Raw genomic sequence first — 12,589 nt, forward strand, 5'->3', positions numbered from 1 at the left:
ACAATTGTTTGTGATAGGTACAGACAAATATTTGCATTTTGCAGCTTTCTGAAACATGTTATAGGAGTTTCTCAAAACCTGCAATCTGTCCTTCTTCCATTTGCGTTCAGTCCGTCTACAAGTTCATCTCAGAGTATGTGGAGTTTCAGTGAGCCAGGGCACAGGTACAGGCTTATGATTTTTATACTTCAAGGGGGCAGTAGAATTCATGATGTCGGGACAGGTAGAATTAAAAATATTAAGATGAGCAACAGCTTCCAGATTAATCAGATTAGATTCTGACTCAAATGAGTTCATGGTAGGCTACAGAAAATTCTTCCCTAAAATGTTGGGTAAGTGATTGAGTCAAACGTGTCAGCCATGGATGTCTGAGGATTTGGCCCGTAAGAGGGACAGTACAAAGAACCGGCCTGGGATCAGAAAAAGATGCAGTACTGATTTCAGTAAAAAAATTGAATTCTTTTAAATAAAAAAACCATGGGTTAAAAGACACCACAGCAAACATGAATGTTAAAATTGCCCAACAGCATTATTTTTTCATGCCTGGTAACCAAATCCCCCATTAAAACAGCAAGTTCATTAATAGAGTCTTTATTATGGTGAGGAGGACGATATATTAGAGCTAGAGTTTACCAAGACTAACTGTAAAAGTTGCACCTCAAAACTGTTATATGAGCCAGTAGATTGAGAACGACAGTGAAAAGTGTGTTTAAAAACAGTAGCAAGGCCACCCCGCGACACCCCATGACAAATCCATGAGAGTAAACTGATGTCGTTTTATTTCTGACGTGCTCCAAGTGCAGGCGCTGCTTCTGACATGAAAGAGAAATGGATTCACGACGCCACAATGTGACCAGTGTAGATATGATGTTAGGATCACAAGGAAGGCAATGCAGAGACTGTGTTTTTTCACAACTCACAGCATCTTGTTATCCTCGGAGGCATATGGTTTTGTTGAAGGAGTTATCCTGTGTTTTCCTCTCTTTAGTATTTCCTCTCGTCCTATTACATGTGTGAATCAGTGGTCAGGGCTAAAGAGGTAATAATAAATAAACAGGCATTGATCTACTTCAGCAGACTATCGTAATGTGACATCCCAAAACAAGTCGTTTTGGTTTCAATAAAAGCTGTTTTTGAACTAACAAGAAAGTTTTGAGTTCTAAAACTTACAGGATGTTTTTATAGTACATTGACCTGTTACATGTCAAAAGATCAAGGGAAATGTAATTTCTCAGTTCATGACCTCTTTCAGTAACTGTAAACTGAAGGTTCTCAGGTGAGCTGATGTGTAAAATATTAAAGGTCTCTAGGCCTTTTGGGTTCAGTTGTACACTAAATTACACAGTAAACTGACAAGGAGCAAAAATAATTCACTTTATAGATTAATATTATAAAGATAATTTCTAGAATACCTCATTAATCTGTTGAATGTAACATTTTCATTTCTGTTCTAGAATTTCAGGCTGCAGTATCACTGAAGAAGGTTATAAAACTCTGTCTTCAGCTCTGAGATCAAACCCTTCACACCTGATTATTAGCTGGATCTCTCACAGGAAATGATCCTGGAGCATCAGGAGTGAAGCAGCTCAGTGATTTACTACAGGATCCAAACTGTCAACTCAAGACTCTGAGGTGAGACCTGATGAAATAATGCCAAATAAATGATACGCATGTGAATTATTTACAATATGTATAATTATATTATATTATATTATATTATATTATATTATATTATATTATTTAACTAATTCGGTAAGGTACAAAATTTGTTGCATCAAAAATGTTGAAAATGATCAAAGATTAAAGATGAGATGCTGCAGCTGCTGTTGTTTTGATGATAAATGTCAGCACAGTTTAGTTGTGTTAAAAGTTACAGCTTAATCGACATTTTGGTTCACTAGATGTGCTGGTGTTCAGTAGTTTGGTGCCTCAGTCACAATCTTCCAGATGATGGGGTGTAATTGTGGACAATTTCTCATGAAAATGTATATTAAGTTGTGATTTATTTATCCTGATTTGTTTAAATGTTACTTGCACTGTACATTAATTTCCATCAAGCTCAGATTCACAACACTGTAGATCTACTACAGCAGATCTATCACAGACCACAAACATGTGATGTGTGTTAGGAGAGGATCAGTGATAATTCAGCGCGCGCACACACACACACACACACACACAAATGTCTGAACCTGCAGTTCCTCTCATAATGAGCAGAATTACTGTTGCAATCACACAGACATCAGTTAAATAAAACTATCCAGCAGATGGTCTGAACCCAGATCATGTTCTCTGTTAGTGGATCAGCAATCCAGTGTTTGGTGAATTCTGCTACATAATAATAGGAAGAGCCGGCATCAAAAGATCAACTAAATATATCACTATGCCAGATCATGTTCTCTGTTAGTGGATCAGCAATCCAGTCTTTCCTCATCTCCTGCTTAAAAGCCAGAAAGGTCTTCAGATTTTTGAGAATCATGATCTTGTGAGCTTTTGCCCCTGAGTTACTTTTAAAGAATTCACTTTTGACTTTTGTCTTTCTTAAAAGTATTTGTATATTTAAATGTTCAACTGTTTAAACTTGAACTAGAGTTTTTCGTTACAAACAATGTTTGATGATCTTTTCATGTTTTGTGATGCAATGCACATTGAATTGATTCCAGCTTCGTCTTCTCTTCTGCAGGTTTTTTGGGTCCTGCCTGCAGATGAAGGCTGTCAGTATGTGACTGGAATTGTGGGTAAAAAACCCGTTACTCCTGAAAGAGCTGGATCTGAGTGAACATGAACTAGGAGACACAGGAGTGAATCAGATCTCTGCTCTACTGCAGGATAAACAATGTACACTCAACACACTGATGTGAGTATCTTCATTGTTACAAGGACACTTTTAAATTCTTGCTGCTCGGTGATTTCTGTGTATCTTGTATAAAAGATTGATGACTGAAAAACCATATGTAACTTTTGTAATGTGGCTATCATCATCAGCAGCAGTATTTGTCAACTGTCAGCTAAAACAGGGGTTTTCAAACTTCCACTTGTGGGTCGCAGAATGGAGCAAGGTGGGTCCCACGGCACTTGGCTGAAGCTAAATTTGTGTTTAAATGACACACACACTCACACAGTTCAGTCTAGGGCTGCACGATATAGCCTACCAACATTAATTACAAATTGCGATATCCTTAGTGTGATTTTCGAATTGCAATTAAGTCCGTGATTTAAAACATGCGTTGCGTGTTTTGAAGCATGGGCGTGCACAAGTTGTAATTACAGTGAGGGTCTCAGAGCAACGTCTTTATTAAAAGGTTCAATCGGTCTGCATTATTAATGAGAAAAAACTTGCTCACTTCAATGTGCTGAATTCTGCATGAGATCTGAACTTCCCGAATTTTGGTTCCGCCCCTAAAGATCGTCACCTTGTGACATGTTCATTCATTTCTATCGTCTGTTTGAACTGCACTGTTTTCGTTCGGGAAACGGTCTGTAAAAAGCATTTCACATGTACGAGGTGAGCAGGGCATAAACGCAGGATTAATTGTAACACTACAAGATTTAAACATTTCCACATAACAAAATTTACAAAATTTTGCAATGAATTCCTTGACATATCATCTCTATATAGAGGAAAAAAATGTGACAAAGTTCAAAAATCTTTTGAAGATATTGCTGACCATTTATCTAACCATTGCAAAAGTAAATTTCTGACTGAAGTAAATTTGTCATCTCGTTTTTTAGTGTTTATTTAAAATGAGTCGCATCAGTTTATTATTTTTACCTATTTCACAATTATTTTAATGTCCAAACTGTTTTAGATAGTTCTGCTTTACTTCTTATGCTTTCCTAAAGAAGTGTTGGATTGTGCACTGCTCTCCCTTACACACACACACACACACACGGAAGACCATGAATGCTTTTCTGCGCTGAACCCCGTGATGAGTTTAACAACACGCAGCGCAGATTACAGTTCACTGGAGTGAGCCTGTTTCATGTTTTTATGGACGTTTCATATTTTAACATCTGTAAACAAAGAAATTAAAAATTAAATATTTGTACACTAAAATAAAATGGTTATTTTTCTTAAATATTTAATTTCTGTCATATAAAACTTTTAATTAAGATTAGGCTTAAAGTAATGTCAATTGTTTTTGTTTTTTTATCTCAAATATTTTGGTGGGTCGTGAAATAGATTATACTTGTCTAGGTGGGTCGTGGAATGGAAAAGTTTGGGAACCCCTGAGCTCAAACATCCTGGTAAATATTCAGATTAAAACTGAAGTGTTTTCTCTTTATGCAGTCTGAAGAACAACTGTATCACAGAAGGAGGGTGTCATGTTCTGGCTGCAGCTCTAAATTCAAACCCTTCAAATCTGATAGAGCTGGATCTGAGTGAGAATAAACTAGGAAACCAAGGAATGAAGATCATCTTGACTCTGTTTGAAAATGTAGAGTGTAGACTGGAAAAGCTGAAGTAAGTATTTTAAAAGTGTATCCCATTAATTACCCAGACTGCTAGTGACCCACCACAGTTGAAAATATTAAACACTTCTGAAAAAACTAATCAAAATACACTTCTCATCAGGACTGTTCAGTTATCAAATCACAAAATGCAGTTTAATTAAATAAAGTCTGCAGTGCCATGCTTAAGAGTAAAGTGTATTTACATGTGAGCAGATCATGAGTTAGTGTCAATAAATCTTGTTCTTCAACCAATACCTCCAACATTTAGCATCAGCACACTGGAGAAGAAGCACTGTGTCTTTAAAATTCACTTTGTTGATTCTTTAAGTGAACTTTTGCCTGCGCACTAGTGATTAGATTCACTGTTGAAGCTTGAACATCAGAATAGAGTTCAGATGACACATCCGGTGTGTAACGTCTGTGAGATGTATGAGTCTCAGCGCTTGTCTCTGGAGCTGCTGGAGACAAGACCTCGATTTGGCTTTTTTAAAGGATAACAGTGGAGTTCAGTACACAGATGTTTGTGAGGAAACAGCTGATCACTTTATCAACTGACAGTCTCTCCGTTAATCTTTAACATGTTTACCACTATACATTCATTTTGGACTGAGCTATATTTGGAAATAAAAACAAACAAAAAAAAATACAGTGTTATAAATTACTGAGAATTGTTTTATTTTTATTTTGTTTATTTGTATCTCCAAACAAAAGTTGACTGTTGTAAACTGAAAGCATTCAATAATTCAGGATCAGATTTAATATGAAATATATTTTAATTTTAAGATGTGTTTTTGGTAATCTTGATTTATTTCTGATATTTTTGTTCTGCCTAGTAGAAGTTTTGAATGGCTGTTAAAAAAAATAAATAATTTAAAAAATGGCTGGTGAGCGAGTTATTTTGAGCTTATAACGTGAATTTGGAAGTTTCACTTAATTTTACATTAATGTAATTTCCAATATTTTTTGGCAGAAGATGTTAACAGATATCACCAGAAACCTGTTGTGAACTAAACACAGAAACTTAAAGCTCACCGTGTAATTTTCCACCAAAATAAAAGTCTGAGGGCTAAACATTCGAAAGTAAAGAAATTAAGACAAAAATATTACAATAGTAATATTATTACTTCCTTCAAAACTTAAATCCTTCTCTACGCTGTTTGTTCTGTATAGCATTGTAAGTATGGTTTAGGCTTAAGTATTGTACTGTAAAATACAAAATACTGTAATGATCAAATTAAAAAATATATATTTCACAATGTGATTGTCATGCAAATCTCATATTGGTGGATAAAAGTAGTAGCTAAAGCTGCTATTTGTGTAATTGTATGTATATCTTAATTAGTTGTGTTCTCTCTTTTACAGGTTAAACTGCATCAGTATTAAAGATGAAGGTTGTGCTGCTCTGGCATCAGCGTTTAATTCAAACCTCAGAGAGCTGGATCTGAGCAGGAATCAAATAGGAGACTCTGGAGTGACAGAAATCTCCAGTCTGCTTAGAAATTCACAGACACTACAGATACTCAGGTCTGAATTTGGTTAATCTAAACATGAATCAATGTAAAGCTCCAGCTGGTCTGTAAACTGATGCTGTGTCACAAGGAATGGGTCAGTAATGTGAAATTGATGTGTTGGTGTAGATACATTTATAAAACATTGACAAACTGATTGATGTTTTGAGGTGATGGGAAATGTTAATATCCTAATGGTGTAATACATTTATTTATTTATTTATTCATTCATTCTTTCTTTCTTTCTTTCTTTCTTTAGACTTTCAGACTGCAGTATCAGTGAAGAAGGTTATAAAGCTCTGTCTTCAGCTCTGAGATCAAACCCTTCACACCTGATAGAGCTGGATCTCACAGGAAATGATCCTGGACAATCAGGAGTGAAGCAGCTCAGTGATTTACTACAGGATCCAAACTGTCAACTCAAGACTCTGAGGTGAGACCTGATGAAATAATACAAAATAAATTATATGTAGGTGAACTTTTTATTTGTATACTTATAAAAGAAGTCGTGGCCGGGGAAGTCGTGGCCTAATGGTTAGAGAGTCGGACTCCCAATCGAAGGGTTGTGAGTTCGAGTCTCGGGCCGGCAGGAATTGTGGGTGGGGGGAGTGCATGTACAGTTCTCTCTCCACCTTCAATATGTGACTTGGCCCTTGAGCAAGGCATCGAACCCCCAACTGCTCTCCGGGTGAGCAGCAAAAAAATGGCTGCCCACTGCTCCGGGTGGTGTTCACAGTGTGTGTGTGTGTTCACTGCTCTGTGTGTGTGCACTTCGGATGGGTTTAAATGCAGAGCACTAACTGTGGGTCACCATACTTGGCTGAATGTCACGTCACTTCACTTCACTTCACTTCACTTCAATTGGCTGATTGTTGGGTGAATTTAATTTAATTTAACTTCTGAATCCAGCTTCATCTTCTCTTCTGCAGGTTTTTGGGTCCCGCTGCAGATGAAGGCTGTCAGTATGTGACTGGAATTGTGGGTAAAAACCCGTTACTCCTGAAAGAGCTGAATCTGAGGGGACGTGAACTAGGAGACACAGGAGTGAATCAGATCTCTGCTCTACTGCAGGATAAACACTGTACACTCAACACACTGAAGTGAGTATTTGACATGCATCAATAATAACATTACTGAGTGGGAATAAACTAGGAAACTCAGGAAAAGTAAATTTTCAGTTGGAAATTCCACAATGCGGATTGGTAAAACTGCGTAACTGCCATGCGTAAAATACCGATATCTGTAGTATAAATAGGAACCTTTATTTTGGCACTGTCCTCATTTTCTCACAATGTCAGTCTATGCATTACCACCAACGAGTGCATTCTCTTTCAAACTCAAATATCAGGACTTAATATAAGGACTGCCCAAAGGCACAAGACGAGCATAAACGATGCTCGATAGTTGACAGAACTGTCGAGCGCTGTGTGAGATGTTTTCTGTGTGCACACATCTGAAGCGCACGCACACAAACAGCCGCGTCGACACCGCACGAATACTAAATTGAGCTCTCTTCTCTTTTTTTTGTGCATGGATGAACAAATACATAAATCCGTCTTTCACGTCTCCCTTCATTATCTTCTAATTTGACCACGCCCACGCGCTGAACGTGCTTTTGAGATGATAATTTTTCACTGAAGCGCGCGGCTTGAATACGCCCACACACAACAGAAGACAACGCAGCGAGATTGTTCTTCGTTTTTTTTATTTTACTGTTTGCTTCGCGATGAGAGGAATAAGTCATAATTCACCCCAAAAAGATGTGATGTGGTTGAGGATTTGAGATTTGGATTTCCTCAGAAAAAAAGAATGAAGCACTTTATTCAGCAGAGATCATAAACATGAGTAAGTCTCTTTTTATTTATTTATATACCTGTACTAGTGTTCACATAATGTGTAAACATTTTACTAGTTAGACTTTTTCCAAACTATATTTCCTGACTAAATGTATAATCAGGTAAAACATTATGAAGTTTCAATAACAATATACAATACTATACCATTCAAAAGCTTGATGTAAATAATATAAATGTAACAAATAAATGTAACTGTAACAAATGCAATGCTGTTCTTTCAATTTATCCCCCTCCCAAAAAACCTGAAAAAATATTCTCAGCTCTTTTCTCATTTTTCAACAATAATAATAATAATAATAATAATGATAATAATAATAATAACAAAATTTTTATTTTTTTGTAGAAAATCAGATTGTTAAAAGGGTTTCTGAAGGATTGTGTGACTGGAGTAATGATGCAAAAATTCAGCTTTGAAAGTCAGCTTTGATTGTTCCTAATAAACTGTTTATCTGCACTCGCAAGTGGATATTAAATTATGTTGTGGGATAATTAAATATATTCTAAATAAACTACAAACATAAAATTATATACTTTTATTTTGTCCTCACATTCTTTCGTGTAACTCATCCCTCTCAGTGACACAGCTGACTGAAAGGCTCATTATGCAGCTCATTATGCAGGCCTTTGTCTTCTCAGGTGTTTGAATTCATGATAGTTGACGCCTACTCGCATATGACTTTTACCCAACAAAAAGTGTCTTAGAAAATTTAAATCAATATATTGTTTTCTGTAAGTGAGTAAACAAGATGATTTTTCACATCATTTAGAAAAAAACAATTCTAGGCTACGAGCTCCAGTTCTCAAAAGTCCCGGGAACCAATGTTCTGTATGTTTTATGGCCTTATTCAAGTGATTTAACATTTTTAGTTTTACACTAACCACGCATAACTTTTTTTTTTTTTCTCAAAAACACAATCATGTACATACATGCTGCTATTACATTATTATTTATTATTATTATTATTATTATTATTATTATTATTATTATTATATTATTATTATTATTATTATTATTATTATAGCCCAGTTTGTGCTGATTACAGTGAGATTAGACTTTAGCCATTAGATGTTTATAAGAAACTGAAAAAAGCACAAATGTCAGGGCATGACAAAACTTCTCCAGGCCCCAAAAATACCCTTAGACCTCAGAGGGTTAAGAGTGGGCTTATGTTAGGCCATTTCAAAACTTTAATTTTCTTGTTTTTCAACCATTCTGAGGTTGTTTGTATGTTGTGGATTATTTAGATGAAAGACTTTAACACCTGAGTTTTAGATAATTGAAACCTTAAAGGGGTCATGTACTGCATTTTTTTTAATTATTTTATAATGTTCTCTGTGTTGCACCTATAATGTTACCAAGATTTTTACATCAAAAAACATCATTATATAGATATAATAGGTTATTTTGTATCCAGGTTTTGACAATACAATACAATATTTATTTGTAAAGCACATTTATAAGACAACTAAAGTTGACCAAAGTGCTGTACAGAATTGAATAAAAATTCAGAAATAAGATGAATAAAACAAGACTCTCAAATTTAAAACACAACAATAACAAAACAATTAAACAAATGATCAAGGGGTATTGAATGCTAGAGAGATTAGATATGTCTTTAGAGCAGACATAAAAGCAGAAATAAAGGGGGCTAATCTAATATGAATAGATAGACAGTTACAGAGATTCGGTTGCAAAAGCTCGATCGCCTCGTGTTTTAAGTCTAGATCTAGGCACGATGAGTAGCCAGAGATCTCTGGATCTCAATGTTCTAGAAGGAGTGTACGGATGGAGCAGGGCAGTCATGTACTGAGGGCCAAATTATTGAGGGCTTTTATAAACAAATACAAAGAATTTTAAAATCAATTATTACAATAGAATTACAATAGTCTAAACGATTTGTTAGAAAAGCATGGAACACCGTTTGGAAGTTACTCTGTAATAAGAAAGGTTTCACTTTAGAAAGTTGACAGAGATAAAAAAAAAAGCATGAGGGTCCGTTAGAATTTGTTGAAGCATCGAAAATACACTTTGCTCCAAAATAACAAAAATTACGACTTTATCCAGGATTTGTCTTCTCTTCCGGGTCTGTTGTGAGTGCGACTGCTGTGACTGTTGACGTACAACGCTGCTGACGTGTTTCTCTGGTGCGCTCAATAACAAAGAAACACGTCAGCAGCGTCACTGCAGTGTTTGTGAACGCGCTCACAACAGACCCGAAGAGAAGAAAATGCTGAATAAAGTCGTAATTTTTTGTTATTTTTTGAGTTTTTCAATGTTTTTATAGTACATTGACCTGTTACATGTCAAAAGATCGCAGGGAAATGTAATTTCTCAGTTCATGACCCTTTTCAGTAACTGTAAACTGAAGGTTCTCAGGTGAGCTGATGTGTAAAATATTAAAGGTCTCCTAGGCCTTTTGGGTTTCAGTTGTACACTAAATTACACAGTAAACTGACAAGGAACACAATATTTCACTTTATGGATAAATATTGTAAAGGTAATTTCTAGAATAGCTTATTAATTCTGGGGAAAAATGGGGAAGTCGTGGCCTATTGGTTAGAGAGGTCGACTCCTAACCCTAAGGTTGTGGGTTCGAGTCTCGGGCCGGCAACACCACGACTGAGGTGTCCCTTGAGCAAGGCACTGAGCCCCAACTGCTCCCCAGGCGCCGCAGCAAAAATGATACCCACTGCTCCGGGTGTGTGTTCACGGTGTGTGTGTGTTCACTGCTGTATGTGTGCACTTTGGATGGGTTAAATGCAGAGCACGAATTCTGAGTGTGGGTCACCATACTTGGCTGTATGTCACGTCACTTTCACTTTCACTTAATCTGTTAAATGTTACATTTTCATTTCTGTTCTAGACTTTCAGACTGCAGTATCAGTGAAGAAGGTTATAAAGCTCTGTCTTCAGCTCTGAGATCAAACCCTTCACACCTGATAGAGCTGGATCTCACAGGAAATGATCCTGGACCATCAGGAGTGAAGCAGCTCAGTGATTTACTACAGGATCCAAACTGTCAACTCAAGACTCTGAGGTGAGAGATGATGAAATAATACAAAATAAAGATGCAGGCAATTTATTTATAAAAAATATTTCATTAATACAGCTAAAGTAAATCCTCCCCTTTTACAGTGTTTCAGAGTCAAATGTTTATTTCTGAAATGAAGTTTACTTCATCTTCTCTTCTGCAGGTTTTTGGGTCCTGCTGCAGATGAAGGCTGTCAATATGTTACTGGAATTGTGGGTAAAAACCCGTTACTCCTGAGAGAGCTGAATCTGAGTGAGTGAACATAAACTAGGAGAGACACAGGAGTGAATCAGATCTCTGCTCTACTGCAGGATAAAACACTGTACACTCAACACACTGATGTGGTATCTTCATTGTTACAAGGACACTTTTAAATTCTTGCTTCTGCTCGTGAGTGTTTCTGTGTATCTTGTATAAAAGAGTTTGCTGACTGAAAAACCATAATGTAACTTTTGTAATGTGGCTATCATCATCATCAGTATTTGTCAACTGTCAGCTGAAACATACTGGTAAATATTCAGATTGAAACTGAAGTGTTTTCTCTTTTTATGCAGTCTGAAGAACACCTGTATCACAGAAGGAGGGTGTCATGTTCTGGCTGCAGCTCTAAATTCAAACCCTTCAAATCTGACAGAGCTGGATCTGAGTGAGAATAACTAGGAAACCCAGGAATGAAGATCATCTTGACTCTGTTTGAAAATGTACAGTGTAAACTGGAAAAGCTGACGTAAGTATTTTAAAAGTGTATCCCATTAATTACCCAGACTGCAGTGACCCCACCACAGTTTCATAAATATAAAAATATTTTTACACTTCTCATCAGGACTGCACAACTAATCAAAATAAACTCAAAATTTGTGATATGGGTTAGTGCCGTTATCAAATCAGAAAAGGCTCAATAAAATCTTGTTCTTCAACCAGTATTTACCCTCCAACATTTAGCAGTCAGCACACTGGATGAAGAAGCACTGTGTCTTTAAAATTCACTTTGTTGATTCTTTTAGTGAACTTTTGCGCACTTGATTAGATTCACTGTTGAAGCTTGAACATCAGAATAGAGTACAGATGACACATCCGGTGTGGTAACGTCTGTGAGATGTATGAGTCACAGCGCTTGTCTCTGGAGCTGCTGGAGACAAGACCTCGATTTGACTTTTTTAAAGGATAACAGTGGAGTTTCAGTACACAGATGTTTGTGAGGAAACAGCTGATCACTTTATCAATTGACAGCCTCTCCGTTAATCTTTAACATGTTTAACACTAACTAAACATTCATTTTGGACTGAGCTATATTTGGAAATAAAAACAAATTAAAATGCTGTTTTTATAAATTACTGAGAATTGTTTTATTTTTATTTTGTTTATTTGTATCTCCAAACAAAAGTTGACTGTTGTAAACTGAAAGCATTCAATAATTCAGGATCAGATTTAATATGAAATATATTTTAATTTTAAGATGTGGTTTTTGGTAATCTTGATTTTTTTTCTGATATTTTTCTTCTGGCTAGAAGAAGAAGTTCTGAATGGCTGTTAAAAAAATAAATAATTTAAAAAAATGGCTGGTGAACGAGTTATTTGAACTTATAACATGAACTTGGAAGTTTCACTTATTTTACATTAAAGTAATTTCCATATATTTTTTGGCAGAAAGATGTTAACAGATTTCACCAGAACCCTGTTGTGAACTAAACACAGAAACTTAAAGCTCACCGTGTAATTTTCCACCAAAATAAAAGTC

At 36.0% G+C, this 12,589-nt stretch overlaps 1 long non-coding RNA gene across 2 annotated transcripts; it reads left to right on the forward strand.

The window, feature by feature from the left end:
* Window positions 1-6,337: 6,337 nt before the first annotated feature.
* LOC122144975 lies at window positions 6,338-11,463 on the forward strand. Of its 2 annotated transcripts, none has more exons than XR_006160007.1 (3): window positions 6,338-6,396; window positions 6,893-7,063; window positions 11,406-11,463. It is a non-coding gene; the product is annotated as an uncharacterized LOC122144975 (long non-coding RNA). The 2 variants fall into 2 exon arrangements; XR_006160008.1 differs by lacking the exon at window positions 11,406-11,463 and adding an exon at window positions 10,684-10,731.
* Window positions 11,464-12,589: the final 1,126 nt, after the last annotated feature.

This window comes from Cyprinus carpio, unplaced genomic scaffold, assembly GCF_018340385.1.
Source record: "Cyprinus carpio isolate SPL01 unplaced genomic scaffold, ASM1834038v1 S000006811, whole genome shotgun sequence".
NCBI classification, from domain to species: Eukaryota; Metazoa; Chordata; class Actinopteri; order Cypriniformes; family Cyprinidae; genus Cyprinus; species Cyprinus carpio.